Source organism: Gavia stellata, chromosome 2, assembly GCF_030936135.1.
Source record: "Gavia stellata isolate bGavSte3 chromosome 2, bGavSte3.hap2, whole genome shotgun sequence".
Lineage (NCBI taxonomy): Eukaryota > Metazoa > Chordata > Aves > Gaviiformes > Gaviidae > Gavia > Gavia stellata.
In genome coordinates, this window is record NC_082595.1 from 67,760,100 (window position 1) to 67,779,630 (window position 19,531).

Genomic DNA, 19,531 nt, shown 5'->3' on the forward strand with positions numbered 1-19,531 from the left:
TTTTGTTCTTTGAGAAGCCTCCTTCCTTTGAAATCCCATGTCTCCCCCAGCACCTATTCCCCTGATGAGATATTTAATCAGAAGTACCTATTTCAGCCCTTTCTCCTCTGTAGACAAACACCTAAATGAGCAGGGGTTTGTAATCCTGGGATTTACTTGGGATTCGGTTCCTTTTTTATTATTTTCAAGAGGAATAAAAAGGGACAAAGAAAAAGCTTTCCTTGAATGGCAGAGTTGCACTGTGCTGGCACAGGATAAAGCACCTGAGACCTCATTTCTTGGTGTCAGACTCCCAGGGCCAACCTTGACAGTCTCCCGGCCATCCTTGACAGAGGAATATCTGAACCAAGACTCTGACCGAGACTCTTGCTTCTGGACAAGGTGAACAATAAATATTTTCCCAGATGAGTTTTAATCAACCCTTTACTGAAGTGTCGTCAGCTGATCTTCCCTGTAACAAGCAGAACCTTAACCCCAGAAGTCCTCAGGGGTGCTCAGAATAAAACAGCTGTTTTCACTTTGCAGAAATGCCAACATCAGGTGGGACAGAGGACACACTGACCAAACATGTTTATTTTGTTCAATTCTTGGAAGTAGTTTGCTTTTTCTTACGAAGAGATCTGCCACCCCTTTGCTTTCTAGAACACTAATACTTAAAAGCATCTCCCTATAAACATAATAATAAATTGCAGAAGGGAAAAGAAAATACTGTGGAGCAGATAAGCCTTCTCCACGTTTGTTTCTTGCTTGTAACGACCACCTTCCACTTAGCTTTCCACCATGTGCTACGATCGGAGCAGAGACAGGAGAGTTTTTTTACCTGATTAAGTTACAGCTTTTCTTAAACACTAGGTTTTGACACTGGCTGTTATGTTGTGTTGGGTGTGCAATAAACATGTGGTAAAATTTGCTGACTTTAACCGTACAGCAAAGAGACAAAGACTGAACACTTCTAGAAATCCTGCTTTATGTTCATAAAACTATTGTGGAGCGTCTGAAAAACCTGAGATAGAAGTTATTTTATGGAATACAAACGTGATTTTTTTTAAAATGCCATTTCTGAAAAGACAGAATACCACATAGTAGTAACATATGAGTATGTTTTGGAGAACACAGTTCAAAATTAATTGAACTCATAAGTTGAAATCATACCTGGTCATTCTGGATGAGAATGTGATGATGCGTATTTATATTATGTTCTTTTAATAACCTCAGTCAATCAAACTCTAGAGTATTCATGTTGTTGATTAGTTCAGTGTTTGATTAATTTTTTTTTTTGTGGGCCCTTCCTCAAACTCTCATCTTAACATATTTCTGTGGCTGATATATGGATTTAAAAAAAAAAAAACTACCACAAAACTTTGACAATACTGCAGATTACACGGAATACTAATGAGGAAGAAAAGAACTCCAAAGTGAGGTGGAAATTGAAGTGATGCGCACTATTTTCACATGGATTCAAGGGCTCCTTTTTTCACACTATTCTTACCACGTGCTGGTTATTTTTTTAGAAATTGGGTGAAAGACATGTATTTCAGATGTGAAAAACTTTAATGAGACGATAAACTCCCTTAATGATGGGATTAACTGTTTCTCTGAATGCTATTGTTGCGGACCATGTTTCCTTATAGCTCTTTAGTAAAGGGTCCATGAGCCAGCCTGGAAAGGGCATGGCTGCACTGAAATGAGGGAAGGCAGCAGGCAGGGGGAAAAATGGGGCTCGCCAGGGAAACTCCAATAGGTTGAACAGAGCTCTAGGATGAAGAAGAACAGCACATATAAACGTATAGTTCACTGACTTCATCTTACTGGAAACAACACCACACTCTCAGGGCAGGTTTAGTTCTGCCTGATTGGGATTGCAGTTAATAGATTTGGCAAAGAACATACAAAAGGGAAATAGCAGCAGATCTCAGCTGCTTGCATGTACCTGGCTTTCATCCCAGCAAAGGACATGGCGATATTTGGAAAACCTCATTGTGTTGAGAAGACACAACATTAGCAACAGACTAAAACATTTTGCCTTTATTTATAATAGGACCTTTGTCAACTGAAAGTGCCCACATTCCTGGGTAGTCCTTGGAGCAAAGGCAGCCATGACAGAGAGGTATAAAACATTTTAGGTACAGATCCTCATCTAATGTATCTCAGTGTTGATCTACTGCGTAGTGGTATGGCTAAGCTATAACAGTGAAGGTCCTGATCCCCAGAGAGCATCTAATGATGTGACTTTGAGGTGTCTTACTTGGTCCTTCTCTGATGACCTGGAAAATACCTGTGGGTAAAAGAAGCACAGAGACTTTCAGTCATAGAGACCTGGCCATCATTCAGTTGACCTTCTTGACTGTTCACTACGGATTTCCAGAATATATTTTCTGCTCCTTTAATTGGTGCAACAGGCAACAGCACTAGGAATAGGACTTCCCTGCTCCCTTGGGTGGGTGGAAAAAACTTCCACTGGCTCTACTTCAAGATGGTACTGAGGCCAAGAACTTGGGAGGATCCAAAGAAAGGATTTATTGTTCAAGCAAACACCCTGGTATTAGTCAGTATAAATTAACTATGCTGATAGTAACTTTTATTTTCTGTGCCAGGGCAGGAAAAAATCACTCATTTTCTAGGTTTCAGAAGACACTTTGCATCTGAGAGGGATATTTGGTCATTACCCGGGATATGAGAATTTTGTATTTCTGTTTGTTTCTTGAAGTCCCAAACTGAGCTAGATGAACCATTTGCCTAATTCAATTTCACACATCTCATGTTTGTGGCTGGTCTCGACCAGGGCCTTGCAGTGGCTGTGGGGAGGCATCTGCCTCTTGAGTGGAGCCCAACAACAAGCCCCCATGAGCACTGGATGCTGCTGCCTTTGTCCAGCTAATAACCAGAATGGAAGTGCGAAGAGATGGACCAGTCTTCCAGTATAGCTGATAAAAAGGGGACAAATTTGGGCTGGTGTAATGCTTTCATGAATGCTAAGCTTTGGAAGGATGCAGAGAGCAAACCTTCCCAGCAGTGAAGCAACTTGGCCCCAAACCCTACCACAGAGCATTGTGTAAATTACACAACCTAGTCACACACGCGCACAAATCCACTGTGCCTGCAATGTGTTATTTGATGTTTCATGGAAGAGCTGATCCCTCCTCTTGGGGATCAAGGATAATACCAAAGGAGTACAGTGTTTTTTCTTTTGGCCTGGTGGGTAACAGGAGCTCGTATACTAAATAAGTTATCTGCTAGGAAATGTAGGTGTGCTGCTCCTTCGGAGTGTCTGTGGGATGTTAATTCAGAAGTGGTGGGAGCTGATGGCTAGCGGCACTGCACAGGGCTTCTGGGGACAGGCAGAATCCTTTGCAGTGTACTTCAAAGGGGGTTCTCAGTTAAGGGAGAAAAAGGATAGATTTTGAAGTTTCTTTCTGCCAGAAGGCTTTACCGCGAGCCCCTGAAGTTCTTCTTTTATAATCAGAGATGAGATAGGTACTTTTTCTTTCTTTTCTGCTTAATTTGGGCCAATGTATTTTGAACCCTGTGTAAAGTCTTGTGTGAGGAGAAGATTGAACGTGCTGTTTATTTCTTTGCTTTCTGTGTTGATCTGGCTTCTTTTTTATTTATTTATTTTTAATTAGAAACTGAGCCTCGAAGGATATTTACAAGGAGACCTTAGCCACTGGTTTGGCATTCATTCAGCATTCATTCCTGAAGCCAGTGAAATTATTCTTTGGCATTAAACATTATATGAACATATGTTTTGCTGTATCAGACTGAATTAGTTGCATTCTAGGACTGAGTCTCAACCTTTTGATACGTTCACCTTCACTCTTCTTGAGGGCACATCAGATGTAAGGCTTGATCTGGGAATGAATTTGCACTGATTTTCATCTCTTTCTCCCCTCCTCATTGGTTTCTGTCTAAGAGGTCTTGAATGAAAAACAATTCTATCAAGTGAGAGACCTTCAGTTCTTGTGTTTTGAAAACAATGTTTGTACAGGATCAGGACTGGAATTGGATGCCTCTCTTAGACCTGCATCCAGTAATACAGTACTCTCCCAGGTTACAATTAAAATGCCTGTTGCACATATGGCTGAAGTGGGAATATTCTCTGAGACCACCGGGGCTGGACAGGACATGTGCAGTGACCCAGGCCCCTTGGTTCTGTGACCTTAGCAAGAACCTGTGAGAAGGTGATTAATTTTCCTGCTAACCACCTCAGATTGAGTGGTTTGTTAATGACATGCGGGAGGGCAGTGGGATCTCTTTTGATGCCTCCCAGCAACGTCTTCCCAATGACATTGTGCTGCGTGCCTCAAATCTCTTGTGTTCACACTTGGAGAGGCTCGTTACAAGGAAGTCTGAAAAATTTCTTCCAGTTCTAGTCCAGAATGGGACACAATGGGCCTGAAAGTAGACAACCTATTGCAAACCAACAGGTACAACTTTGGGTACAAATTAGTCCAACAGATCATTTCAGAGTGAAAGTCCTTCTTGATTAAAACCTGATGAGATATGTTTTGGATTTTTTAAAAATAATTTTCTCAAGCCACATCTGTTTTGGAGCTGGGAATATCCCAGCTTGTGCTCACAAAGCTCAGACTAAATGTTGCTTTCTCAGGAGCTCTTACAACCCTTTTTCACATTGGCATGCTATTTATTAACCACTTGTACTAATCATGGTGAGGTCTGCAGGTTCATGCAATGAATTACAGCTTGTTATAGTAGGAAACGTTTTCTCCAGATGCATGCAGAGAGCTTCCGTGACCTAAAAATGCACCCCGGGTAAAATTCAGCCCTCAGTTTTCATGGTTGGAATGGTTTTTGCATGAAAAATAACTGACTGTAAATGGTGATGCTAGATGGTACTTTAAATGGCATCTTACCTATTTGCACTCTGTGATTCTATTTTGGACATATTATAAAAACAGAAGACTTTGAACTTTGTTCCTTTCCGGGATAGGACTAAACATTTTCTCACAGTATATATAGAGTGCAAAGTAAGTGCCATGTTTGCTGGCTGTTGTTTTGCAGTCTATAACAGTAAAATATAATCAGCTTCTAAAGAGGAGCGATGGTTCCACGTGAATTACGGGTGGTGCAGTTTGTGTTACGTTATGATTTTATGTAGCTACAGGAACTACTATCTATCTGATCCATTTTTAATTTTTAATTTATTTCACAGTCAACAAGGTTTAATCTTGCAAGAAGATTAAAAAAATAGAATTTTTTTAAGGCCACCAGAGGACCAACAGCCTTCCATTTAATCCACCCATAAGCTGAATGCCTTGAAAAGACGTGTGACTTGTTTGGCGCTGACCTTAGCAGAGTATGATATTAATAGGTTATTGACTTGGTAGGTCTTAAACAGCCAGAGGGAACATCACTTGCAGTAGCTGCAATGCACTGGAGGTTTGTTTCATTGATTGGGCTGTTTAACCCATCATCTCCAGGCATTTAAACAATGATATACGCTTGACAAACCTAATATTTCATTCTCTATCTGGGGACCATGAAACAGAAATTAAAGGAAAGAAAAAGACAACTGGACAGATACATAGCAGAAAATGATGATAAATGAGAGGGAAAACCCCAGACAGATAATGGCCTAAATTTTGGACTGTGCCATAACTAAGAAATGTATAAAAAATAACAGAATTTTCTATGAGAAAGGGGGGGAAATGATAGCAAATACAACTGAGCACTGAAGAACTCAGAGTTAGCATGAATTCTGAAATCTTTGTAAGTTAGGAGCTCTTTTGCTCTATGCTGTCAGGGAATTTGATGGGGTAAAAAGTGTTTTGGAAGACACGTCCCTTTCCATTTAGAAAAAGCAATGGCAAAGATCAACAACGTGCTGAGCACACACAGCATGGACTGAAGGAAAAGAAGGTAGTTTTCAAGACTGATGCTAACTTAGCATTTAAGATAAATAGCGACAACAATAATAACGGTGGGCATCTGTGTATTATTAGACAGAGCATTATGCTGAAGGTCCATCTGAGCTATCTTTTTAAAGTACTGGTCATATCATGGGCTGTTGCAGGTGTCTGCAAGCTGAAGAAGGGGAAAAATTGGAAAACCAATTTTATTTTGCCACCTTTGTATCATAGTTCCATTAGAAGAACACAACTACAGTATAGGGGATCCTTGATATTTTTGACAAAAATTGTAGGCAATATACTTCTAGGAAAAGAACAGGGTGCATTCTGTTGTAATAAAATAAAAAAACCTCTTTGAGTCAGAACCACACTTGTACCATGTGCTAATAAAAAGAGCAAATATAGCAGACAAATGGGTCCTGATAGTAAAGCTGGGACTCATTTAGTCATTTCCACATTAAGTGTTCAGTGTATAGTAGCAGTGGGATTCACTTCACTTCTCTCCAGACCCCAGAAAGTCACTCTGAGTTGGGCAGTAGGGTGATGGGGTAGGAAGGGGGCACCTCATTTAACTACAGACCTTTAAAAATTAAGCATTCACTTTGAGCTAGGCATCAACAGAGAGAGTGTGTGACTTGCTGAGGTTCATTGACACCTCAGACAGCAACCTTAGCAAGGCACAAACCGCTGCCTGGAGATTTTGCTCTCTTCCCATTGACCACTGAGACAGTCTAATTGACCACTGAGACAGTCTAATCTTTAGACAGCTAAAATCAGTCTGGTTAAACACAGCTATTTTGGGATCTCTTATTCCCTTTGACTTCCCTTAAATAACCAAGTCACTATATGAGCTGAAATGCTTAGGTCTCACTTCTGCAAATGAAACTGCCATAGCCACATGGAGTCCTAAAAAAGGCGAGGATATTCCCATACTGGAAAAGATCTAGCAAAAGTCACCGGCACGTAGTCAGTGCAGAAGAAAGGCTCCATGGTCTTCAGAGATAGCTCTGATTAAAGCTACTGAGATGAAAAATGAAACAACAGTGTGAGACTTACACAGCCACTTGCACACCATGAAAAGCAAAGAGAAAACAGTTGAAGATGTTTTTGAATTATCCAGAACAACCCATGGGAAGAAATAGTTGAAGAATTATGAAAAGATTGTTACAATTGTTATTATTTTTAATTAGCCATTTCCAAAAGGCTTGAACAGAAAATAAAATCACTTTGAATGGAATATGCATTACCTAAATTTAGCCACCTAAGAGTTGGTACCTGGTCTAACATAGTTATCGAAGCCCTCTTTCTAATCAATGAAGATGGAAAGGCACTTTGAAAAGGTGGCTCCTCTCACTGATACTAGACACCCACATCAGGAAGGGATGAATGATTGCCCAAAGAGACCTATCTTTCCTTTTTCATTGTAAGAAACTAACTGACCTGGAGTAGAAGACCAACTCTTAGATGTTTAAAATTAGGCTAGAGAAAAATCCATGCTTTGTGAACATTTTCCATATGAATTCATAGCATCCGATCATCTCTTTTTAGCTTTTAAGTAATTTAGAAAAAAAGTAAAAAGAACTGAATTAAATTCAACAAATAAGAATAACAGTTTTGATATGTATGATTTTGCACAGTGAATCAACTGGATGACTTGATGTGGGAATCTTTTAAACCTTTAATGTCAATGATTCTATGGCAAATTGCAGTTGTGAGGGATGCCTTGTCTCCAATACATATTTTATTAATACTTGTTAGCACACTTGTCACATTCTGTATCACTGAATATATTGTATAGCTTTTCATTTGTTTTCCTAGAAGAAAGAAAATGAAACCCCTAGATTATACTAGCTAAAGTACTTTAAATTCTTTAAAAATTCTTGTCTTGATTTTAGAATATACAACCATAAGTAATACAGGACTATGGTTAACATAGAGCAAAAATCTGTATCCGAAAATGTGGTTTTCACTAGAAATACCAGAGGCGTCAGTGTTGTGTTTGCAAGCAAAAGTGTCTGAAATGCCAAGTTGCACCAATGAAGTGTGGTACCGCAGGGCTTACTAGATAACAGTTTTTATTTCCCATGTATGAAATTCTGACCATGATTTTTGCTTAATTCAATAGGCTTTTTCCACTAGCTTCAGGTGGGTCAAGAGTCTACCTCCAAAGCATGCAGAAGTGTACATGGAAGAAAGTATATCTGTTTTCATAAGAACATGATAAGAATTGAATACACCTATGTGAATTTGTAAGGAAGAATTTTCTTAATTCATTCTGCATAGGTCCATGCAGTTGAGGCTTATTTTCTCCTCTACTCTTCTTCAGTGATGTAGACACCACTGTGAAAACAGCCAGCCTGACTATGGGTGATGTGCACCTGTATTTCCTCAAAAACACGTGTCCTACTCCTGAAACACCACTGCTCAACATAGCAGTGATCTCCACACAAGAAGATGTCCTGCTTCAGGTATATAGTCCTGATCTGCTCCACCGATTTACAGCAGATCGGGGCTGAGTTGTTACCAGAGAGGGTATATAGATATACAGTATTTATTTAAAAGCTGAAAGCAGCAGTTGAGTATATACTGAGAGGGAATTGTGAAAAATGAATGAATTATTTTAGTAATATCACATAAGAAGGGTCAAAGGGGAAAGAAGGCCCTCTTTTTAAAAATAGTTTCTAATGGAGTCCTGAGCAGATACTGTGAAAGCAGCATAAATGCCTCTGAAGATTTACTACGATGAACACTCTTTAATATTACTAATTAAGGTTCCCTTACTAGCACCAGCTGATATTTATGTATATACTTCCCTCCCCAGTAACTGAATAGTTGGTTAGGGCATATTGTGCAAATCTCTCACTGTTCTGAGTGACTGCATTAGCTTTCCTGTTGCTCAGTACAGCAAAGGTACAACCTCAAAAATATTGCAATTATCAGCTAATGTATAATCTTTACCTACTGCATGCAGATGTGCGAGACCTGAGAATCTACACAGAGATTAATCATTTTAAAAAATCTCATGTCATAGAAGAAAGGAAGATGATCAGAATCACTAGTATAACTGCAGTAAGTAATGAAATGGGTAGACCAACAAACTATGAGACAAAATATAACTCACAACTCTTTTTATTATGGATTATGCAGATTGTCTCCTACATGCGCATATTTCCACAGAGAAGGAGCTCTCGAGGAGAGCTCCAGACTGGCATCCAGTCTCTTTCTGGTAAATAAGACAGTCTGCTTATTTTTCTCTAGCTCCCCTTATTATTTGAGCACCAGCTTCATCAGGATGCTTCATGTGTAAATCTGCTACATGAAGCACATCATACCACCCTGATAAGTGACTGTTGTAACTTGTATTCTGCATAAGGCTATCTAAAAATGTTTTCTGCTATGTTAAACTTAACATAAGACTAGATGGCACAAATGTAGGTGACTGTGGGTGGCATATTTCCCACAAAGCAGCCTCACTGAAATCAGCTGGAGCTACGTATAGCCATATGTGTAACTTTGAACAAATTTATGCATGAGTTAACCAATAGCACACTCTGTGGAATAAATCCTCTATTTTACTTAGGAAATGTTTAAATTAAGAACGATATGTTGGAGATGTAGTGTATCTCTAAGACTATAAGCAAATATATCCCACATGGCATCCATTTAAAATACAAAAAACATGTATTGCAAGATCAAGCTTCCACAATTATGTATCTATATGTAACTCCATGCATACACAGTCTTAGTTATGCATGCTCCTGAACTACTAATGCTCCTGAGCTTTCTGCATCTGGAGAAATATCTTCCTTTTTGCTTCACGTTTCTGTTTTTTTGTTATTTTACCCTCCATCATCAGTGTAAATGTTAAAAGTCCAGGCAACCAAACACTTAGGCTCTGTAAAGAGTCACTCAAGAAAAACAGAGTTTTCCAGAGAGTAATAGGAGAGCAGAGGGATAGACATGGGACACTCCTGTCCCATCTGCACAAGTTGATGGAGGAGACCCCTACCATAATGTCTGTTGGCAGGAGAGCTCTTTATCCTACTGCCTCTGGGATGAGGAAGGGTGGAAGGGTGAAACCATTTTGCTGTTTTGCTCAGAGCTTGAACTGCCTCTTAAACTCCCTTTGTCTTTCTTAAGAGAGAAAATGTAAAGCAGCAGTGAAAGGAGGAAAATGTAGAGCATCAGTCTCTGGCAGCTCCAGAGACTGAAGTGAGAACCAGATATGTGAATGGAAAATGTGCCTTGAGCCACCCAAATCCTTTAACCTTGATGGGGTAAAGGGGATAGTTCACCCCAGAGGGTAGAAAGCTCTCTGCTTCCCCTTGGCTCCTTCGCTGAGTCTCCAGTGTGATGGACATCTCTCAGGTGGGGGGAGTCCTGTTCAGCGAAGAATGGAACGATGCTTCTCATTTGTTCCCACTACATTGACAAATGGTTATTTAGAGGAAACATTATTTTGGTTGAAATCTGATCTGAGTCAGACTGGGAGGAACAGGCTGAACTGCTTTTTAGCCATCCCTCTATTTGTTTCTAAATGTATATATAAAAATGAGGGACTTGCAGTCTTCTTCAAGAGTCACTTTAGCTTGGTGTCCCTGCTAGAGGTCACTAAAGTTAAAACAGGAACTTTCCCACTGAATCATTTAATGACTGGAAATTGGAGGTAATAGACTTGAAAAAGTATTCTCATTTCTGCAATTCAAAACCCTTTATCTGTGCCATGTAGTCCTGCTAGAAAGAGCAAAATGGCCTTTAACAAAGTCTATTTGCAGAATAGTAAGAAGTGTTAAGATGCCAGATGTATCTCATTATGAATTTTAATGAGTAGATTCACACCTTGTCTTCCATTAAACAAATTACATGGTCTTTTCCAAACTCTTATCTGGCAAATTTGAAATTCGTTTCTAAAAAGTAGACTCTAGCAGAGTTTAGGACTGTTCCTCCAGGGCCTAGGCCCTGTGGTCCATAGTTTGCCAAAGAGAGGGGAAGGGTGATACCCACTCATGTGGCAATACCCCACAGCCTCTCTGTGCCATCAACACAGAGAGCACTGCCTGGAACACGATTAAAAGTGAGAGTCAGAAATCAGGATACTCTGGATTGCAATTAAAAGAGAAATCAATCATGTAATTTTCTTTTTATCTCAGGAAGTAAAGAGCTAAATTCATCTTTATCATGCAGAAACCTCCAGAAAAAGAAAACAAATATTACCGTGGATAGTGAAGCATATTCTGGTCCCATTATCACAGAAAATGCAATCTCTTTTATAACCAGACCCTTTTGGATAATGGTCAGAGATATTTTTTCTACAACAGGCAAGTATCTGAGTGTCTGAGCCTGAACTCCTCCGTGCCACTTCACCTCTGAACAGGTTTTAAGCTTACAGGCTCCTTGAAGTTATAAGAAGGCATTGATTTCAGCAAGGGATGTTTGCAACACTGTACTCCGCAGGAATGAGACTGCGAGGAGGAAAGAAGCTTCCCTTTCTTTGCATCCTGAAAGGAAGGATGTTAAATGCACTCATTCAAACTATGAGTAATTGCAAAGACGAGTCTTAAAGTTGAAAATAGGAGACATTAAGATGCTTTGAATCAATGTAGTTTCACTGAAATCAGTGGCTGCACAGTCCTTCAGAGAAGCAGAGGTCTTGGTCCTTCTCTGTTGCATAATCGTATTTCAATTTTTCTCTATGGATAGTCAGAATCTATTTCTGTAGAAATAGATAACAGGCAACCTCCCTGAAATAAGTTCCTTGGGCCTATGGTCAGAATTCCTCTTGTGAATAAGAAAACACATGAAATTAATGGGATGCACCATTCTACTCTAACCCTTCCCCACTAGAAAGATGGGCAGTTTGAAAGTTCTAAATGCAACAATACAAACTGCAAAATTTCACTAAATATTATGGTTAACAACTTACAGCATTTATCCAGGCAGAAAACACCAAGCATAGCCTTTTAATCCTAGAACAACCTGAATCCAGTCTTTTGCCTAACTTTCATTCCTTCAGTCTACTCAACTTCTGGTTTTTGTACATTACATACAGCAGGTATTTATATAATTTTATTCTTCCTGATGCAGTGATGGTGCTTAATGAAAGCAACCATCACACACTTGCATATATGGAAGAGTGTCTTTTTAAACAGTACACACAGTGTCAACAGACTAATGAATGACGCTGAAGAAAAGTCATGTCTTTGGCAGGAAACATCTATATTAGGTCAAGGGGAAAAATTCAGGTATCTCATCAAAATCCTATGCATTTTTATATTTGTATATTTGCAATGTGTGTGTATATATAAAGGACATTAACAAATAACTGGATTTGGTTTTAAATATAGTCCATTGCATGCAGGGACTATATGATGACCAGACTTTATCTACACATTATACATTTCCAGTTCTGTGTATTTTGCCAAAGCATCTGCCAAAATCTAGTACCTACTTTCTAGTTCAAAGGACAGAGCAAAAAATGTTGGGTTTGCTTGTTTATTTCAAAGGGGAACTATTAGAAATCAATTACTACATTTTTCTGGGTCAAGCAAATACAGGTGAATTAGAGGAATGGGAAACCAAGTGCAAGCACGAACTATCACTAAAGCACACTAGTTAAGATACAGCAGATTTATGAGCTTTATTTTCTACCTTAGGCCTGTCATATTTTTTCACCTTTATGTTAGTTAATTGCAGAGTAACATAAATTAACTTTGGAACACAGCAAAAATGGGAATTTTATTTATGAATTTCTTGGATTTCTTTACCCCAAGCCAAACAACTAAATTGCTACTTAGCATAAATTATTTATTGGCCCTGGCTCAATACGATCCAACACCAGCCCCTGGAGGTCTGGGAGATATAAAAGATTTAAAGCATCTGTGCAACAGCATTGGTGCAGCCACAAAGCTATGTTTCTCTCCAGAAGGGTCCACTTTATTTTGTTGTAAATAAATAGAGCCTAAATTTCAGGGGAGGGCTGGGTAGCTCCTAGCAGGACTGTAGTGTTTTGCATCTGTTAATTACCCGCAGTTGCATGATAGAGAGACATACACCATTTGCACAACTATTCTGGGGAGACCTGTTGACAAAAGGATGCATTTTAATTTGCACAGAATACATGAATGCTATAATTTTCTATCACTTTCTTTTATGTATATATGTGTATAAATACACTACAAAGTGACCATATATACATAGTCACTTCATAATCTATCTATATCTTTCTCTTCTTTCTTTCTCTTTCTCTTTCTCTTTCCTCTTTCTCTTTCTCTTTCTCTTTCTCTTTCTCTTTCTCTTTCTCTTTCTCTTTCTCTTTCTCTTTCTTTCTCTTTCTCTTTCTCTTTTCTCTTTCTTTCTTTCTCTTTCTCTCTTTCCCTTTCCCTTTCCCTTTCCCTTTCCCTTTCCCTTTCCCTTTCCCTTTCCCTTTCCCTTTCCCTTTCCCTTTCCCTTTCCCTTTCCCTTTCCCTTTCCTTCTCTTTCTCTATTTTTCTTTCTCTTTCTCTTCTTTCTTTTTCCCTTTCCCTTTTCCCTTTCCCTTTCCCTTTCCCTTTCTTTCTCTTTCTCTTTCTCTTTCTCTTTCTCTTTCTCTTTCTCTTTCTCTTTCTCTTTCTCTTTCCCTTTCTCTCTTTCCCTTTCCCTTTCCCTTTCTCTTTCTTTCCCTTTCCCTTTCCCTTTCCCTTTCCCTTTCCCTTTCCCTTTCCCTTTCCCTTTCCCTTTCTCCTTTTCTCTTTTCTCTTTCTCTTTCTCTTTCTCTTTCTCTTTCTCTTTCTCTTTCTCTTTCTCTTTCTCTTTCTCTTTCTCTTTCTCTTTCTCTCTTTCTACTTTTCTCTTTCTCTATGTATATCTATATCTAGCTATATCTATATATCTGTATATCTATATCTATATCTGTATCTCTCAATATACATGTAAGGAAACAACAAATAAAGCCAGCGTTGACTTGCAAATGGACATATGCCATTCAGTATACATTCACACATGAAGCTAACCTCTAACTTTAGTCTGGCAAATATGTCCATATAATAGCCACAACTAGACTGTTGTCTGCAAACTGTAGCTGATGCCATCCTGCATGGCTCCCGCGTGCTTGCGCTCCACCTACGCACCATCTCCATGGGTATATTGGCTTGGGTCTTTCCCCCTCAGGCTCGTTCTCCATCATGCTCTCCTCAAATTCTCCCCCACTTTGGTAACAGCAGAGGCTTGCACAGGACAAGATGCAGGACCTTGCTACACTAGTGCCTCTCCAAAGAAAGAGTCCCTAAATGTCAGAGCTGCAAATGAGTATGTAGGCCATAACTCAAGCTCTGAAGAATAATTATTTGCACACTGATTCTTGAGCATAGAGATGAGCACTTCTGAAAGTATGTATACAGCATATATTTTATTGTTCTGTAGAAGAATTGGCTTCTACAATACTGACATGTACAGTTTATTATGTCTCCTGTTATTTTTGCAAAAATTGTCTTATTTCTCTGTCAAAATGTCAAAATGAGGTAGATATTAAAATTTTATTTAAAGTTTTAGAAGGATTTGGAAAGACTTCTAGAAGCCCTTTTGCTTAATTAAAAATGTCCTATTTTTTGTTGTTGCTTTTGTGGTTACTATGTCCTAGGTAGTTGGTTCTGGCAGTGGGAAATCCTACTATCTAACAAGCAAAGAGCAGCTGCAGCAACACCAGTACCACAGCCCTTATCTCATACATGTACATGTATGCTTAGCTCTACTTTCCTTGGCCAGTCCTGTTGGTTTGATAGTGAGTCCTGTTTTCAGGACTGGAGCTCAGGTAGCATGTGCATAGTAGAGTCTTTATATCACTGGGCGTGAATTGACAAGGCTATTTTAATACTTAAGAACAACAAAGGGAAAGTTTAAATTGCCTTATTAATTCTTTTGTATAAGCTTTAAAAATATATTTATTTTCAGTTGAAAAAGATAAGTGCTCAGAACAGCCTAAAAGCAAGCAGAAAAATATTTACTTCTCTCAACATCTTAAAGCCAACACATACAAAACTGATGAATGATGGAGGACTGATGGAAATCACCGTGAGGTGATTGACAACTTATTGCAGAGCACAGCAGAAGAGCTGGGACAAGCAGATAGTTTCCTGTCTGCCAGTCCATTGCCCTATCCAGTAGAACAAGTATCCCATCAAAAAGATAGCTAAAATCCTGAAAGACTGTAACAATTTTTAAATACCAACCCACTGCCACCTTCTTTCCATGGACTTGTTGCAGGAACTGGAAATGATCACAGACAATTATTGTGCAGAGAGTTATTGTCAAATAGTTATAGATGTGAAGGTGAGAGGTTCCAGCGGTCTGAAAGCATGGATGTATTTACCTGGAATTGGGCCTGGAACCTGATTCTGTGGTTGTCATCATGGAGATCAAGGGGACAGTCATGACATTCAGTGACCAGTCATTATCCGGGCACACAAATAATATTTGGGTACATTAACAGAGGCATGTACCACTTAAAACATACATCCTCTTCTGAGGACTTGTTTGGCATTTGCAATGTAAGTAATGGGAAAGAAACAGAACTCCAAAAATCCAGAGAATTTAAATGCAAATTGAAATATCAGATGATTTTTACTTTATTTCTAATACTTATTTATTGATGTGACTATTGCATTTCTCAATAAATAGCTTATACTACAGGAGCTATGGAGATAATCCAATTATAAAAATGGTCAGGAGAAAAAAAGCAATTATGCATGGGTAAAAATGCTGTTTTTGAGGCATATCCAGAAAACCCATAATCATCAATAAGGTTTGGCCGATGTGCATTCAATAAACCCTTTGTATGAACTCACAATGATTTCATGCAAATAATGATTTGTTACATACAAATTTTTCTTCTTCATCTTTCTCCTCTTGCTTTGACAGTATGTTTTTTAATCACATCCACTTTAGTGAGTTTAATTAATCAACCTGTGTCTCTGAAGAGTCGATTTTATAAAAGCTCTGCAGTATTGCAAAGGCACTGCTTATTTTCCCTCAGTGCTCATTCAGAAAGGAAGACCTCTAAACCCTATCTGGGGCTATTCATACTTACTGATTCCCCATTGGTAATTCAGCTCAGAGTTTGGCATCACTGCTCATGAGGTCTGCCAAGGAACCACATCTCCTGCTTCTGTGTTCAACACAATTTGCTCCTTGCTGGGTGTTCGGGATCTGAAAGTCCTGCTCTCAGTATGCCAAGTATTTTGTTGCTAGTCATGTTCAACGCAATCCTTTATGACAGCAAAGTCAAGGAAAATCTTCCCTGTGTTTTAAGTACGCTCTTTAAACAACCTTAAAGGTTTCCCTGTATATCCTTAAAGACCTTGCTTTTGATCCACATCAAAACTAATCTGTCTAGGCTCTACCTCCTTGTTTATGAAGAAGGAATATAGAAGGCCATTCATGATCACACATCATTCAGTACTGAACTGTTAAAAAAAATGGGCTCAGATGAAACCATTCTAGCAGTGACCTAAATAAAGGAAGCTAGCTATGAATCAGGAAACTTCTTCCCTTGCTGACTATGCTCTTACTATGTATTTGTTTAGAGGTATTAAATTAATCTTGTTGCTTACATTTTTAACAGTAACCTTTGCTCACATATAATTAAAATTTTGATTTGCAAGTGAAAAATCAAAATAGCACCAAGTCTGAAATAAACTAAGATATATAAAACCATCTCTGAGCTGTTTTGCGTTCCTGTTGACAGTTTTTCTCTCTCTGTACCAACATGAAAAATACCCTGATACTTCAATGCAAGCTGTCATGCAGAATCCTCAGCTGCCACTATCCAGTGTATTTGAAGAGTATGAGAAAAAACTGTCAGTGCCAACAGATCCCCTAATAAAAATCATAATGAAGTCTTAAGAACTGTCAGTCCTTCAGTGATGCAGCTATGACAGCAGCTGCACATTTGCAAGAATCCAACCTTGCTACTGAAGGGCATGAAAAGGCCAATGAAGCTTCGTCACAGCCAGACACGGTCAGGCACAGTATTTTTATTCTCTCCTGTACTGGCCAGCCATGTCTTCAGAAAGTTTAGCTTTAACTCTAGGAACAGCTTTGCTGACGTGAAGGACTGAATAAGTGAAACATAAATGAATCCTAATCTGGATACAAAAAAAAGCATAGTAAAATGCTCAATATTAGTCTTGCAGTGCTCCTTGGATGAGGGCTCTCAGTGACATTAAATTAAGCAGCTAGGTAGGAAACCAGGTAGAGGCAGCAGAAAAATATGATCTGTTCTTCTACACTGTCTCTAAAAACTGCAGGTCAGGTACTACTTTTGTTAGGAAAATAACATTAGGAGGACATTTGTATAGAGCCTATCATTGCCTTGATAAGACCGACACTGAAACTAGTAATCAGTGAAATCGGAGGCATCATATTTCTTGCTTGAAAAAGAGCAAGGTATTGACACAAAGAAAGAATCCACCTCAATTTGTTCTGGTTTTTCCTGATTGAGATCTATCAAAATGGTATCTCTTACCTAGTCATAACTTGGGTGTAGTTTTCGGAGAAAGCCAGTGTCATAGAGAGAGATAAGGCATAATTATCCATGACTGGTAGAGCTCAGTCTTTCTCTTTATGCTTAACAAATAAAAATAGATTCACTTCCTCATTGGTTAAACAAATGGCAACTATTAAAGTGTGAAACCAGAAATACTCTCTTGTGATGTTACAGTTTCCACCTGAGCACTAACACAGCATATTCCTCCGCAACTGGATCAGTCCAGTCAAGGAGGGATCAAATACAGTCTCAGTTTGCTCATTGTTTGTAGAAAACCAAGACGTAACAATCCCCCCATTCCCAAGATTTTCCCCCAACCTCCCCTAGTGAATGGGTTGGTGGGTTTCCCAAAACGATCATCCTGAAGGGAAAAACTGAAGGGCTGAGGGAGCCAACAATAACGTGTTTTTCCCTGCACACGCGTGCAGCTACTGGACTCGAGCAAGTTTGTCTGTACAGCCTGCCCTGTAATGTATTCATATGCCAAGGGAAGAATTAAATGACAGTGACTTCTTTGGGCAACCTAGAGTCAAAGAAAGGCCACAGCATATTCTGCTCCTTCACATCATGGTACGCAGGAAGGCAGCTTGACTCTTTTTCTTGTAGCATCCTGAACCACGTATAAGACACTAAAAAGCAGTGAGAAATTGCTCCAACCAGCCATAACTTCCTTTAAAAAACAACAACTACTTTTCACAGTGATACAGTGTGACAGAGATTCTGATTGTTCCTTCTCTCTCTCCTCAATAAAATACACACTTGCGGTACTTGGTACACAATGAGGATTTCTCTGGAGGGAAGTGTAGCACTGATAGAAGTGCTTCAGTTTAATCCTCCTTTCTTTCTTTCTTTCTTTCCCTTATCCCTTCCCCAGCCTCCTCCTGCCTCTTCGTCCACCCTCCAGGCTCCTACCGAAGTTTCCAGGTAACTAAAGCTTTGCAAAGCCAGTGCATCAGAGTGACAGACCAGACAACCACAACATTTAGGAGTGAGTGACACATCATTTCTTTAACTCTTCTTCTTCCTGAGTCTCTCACAATAAGGCTCCTCCAAGCCATTCTTTACATCATATATAGTTGTATTACCTTTTTGGTTAGGAATTGGTGATATTGTATATTGTAGCAGGCATGTGTCAATGAATCACTGTGTATCAATGTATACCCTGGCTGTAGAATTTATGACTTACTCAAAAATATTGAACAGAGGAGCGGTGATCATGGGCTTATTTTATTGATTTGGGACAAGAAGAGTAGGCATGCCATCCTTATGCACAGCAGAAATTTCACTGCACCAGGTGTTTCAATTTCTAAACTGTATATTCAGTGAGAGGTGAATTTTGTTATAGTAAAAATTTGTAGCTTTTTTTCTTTTTTCTTTGGTGTAACAGCTGTGTGCAATGCAATTGTGCTAGCACACAGCAGAGATGACCATAATGGCTTGTAAGATCTCAGACAAGCCCATGATATCTAAAGCTAAGGGCTCCCCGGGAGGAACTAAGTGCAAGACTGTGGAACCCCATCTTGTGAGGCACTGCTGGATGCTCCTCACATGGGATGAACATTTCAGCCTCAGTGGCAAAGCAAGTGCCCGACAGCTTAGATGGACCAGGGTCTGTGTTGGGACAAATTGTCTCTACTCTAGCTGATCTCCTGGGTGTCAAGGTGGAAGATGACACTCAAGCACCAACCCACCAACCCCACTCCTCCCATCCAGGGCTGAGACACATGCGATATTGTGGGAGGGTTTGGCCCCATCAGTGAAGGGATTTGATGCAATTAATTTTGGGAATTCTGAATAATTTAATGGAAGGTCCCAATCTGAGAGGTTTGACTAAGAGCAATGCCTGCCCAGCCAACTGTGCTGTGGTGGGAACAGACTCACACTAGTGCCAGATGGATGAGTTCAGGCAAGAGAAGAGTGCCAGGCAAGCTGGTGAGGAGCTCTACGTGGCTGGGTTAGCTTACCGTCCTGGCACAGAGCTCCTCACTGGCTAATTTGCACTGATGGGCAGGGTTGCCCAGTGCTCTGGACTACCTCAGGGAGCCTCCTCCCCCCCACCCCTCCCCATTAACCCAACAAGTTCAGTTTTCTCATGCTGTCGCCAGTGCGCAGAGCTGCCCTGTGGCCACTGTGTTCCCCTCAGTCA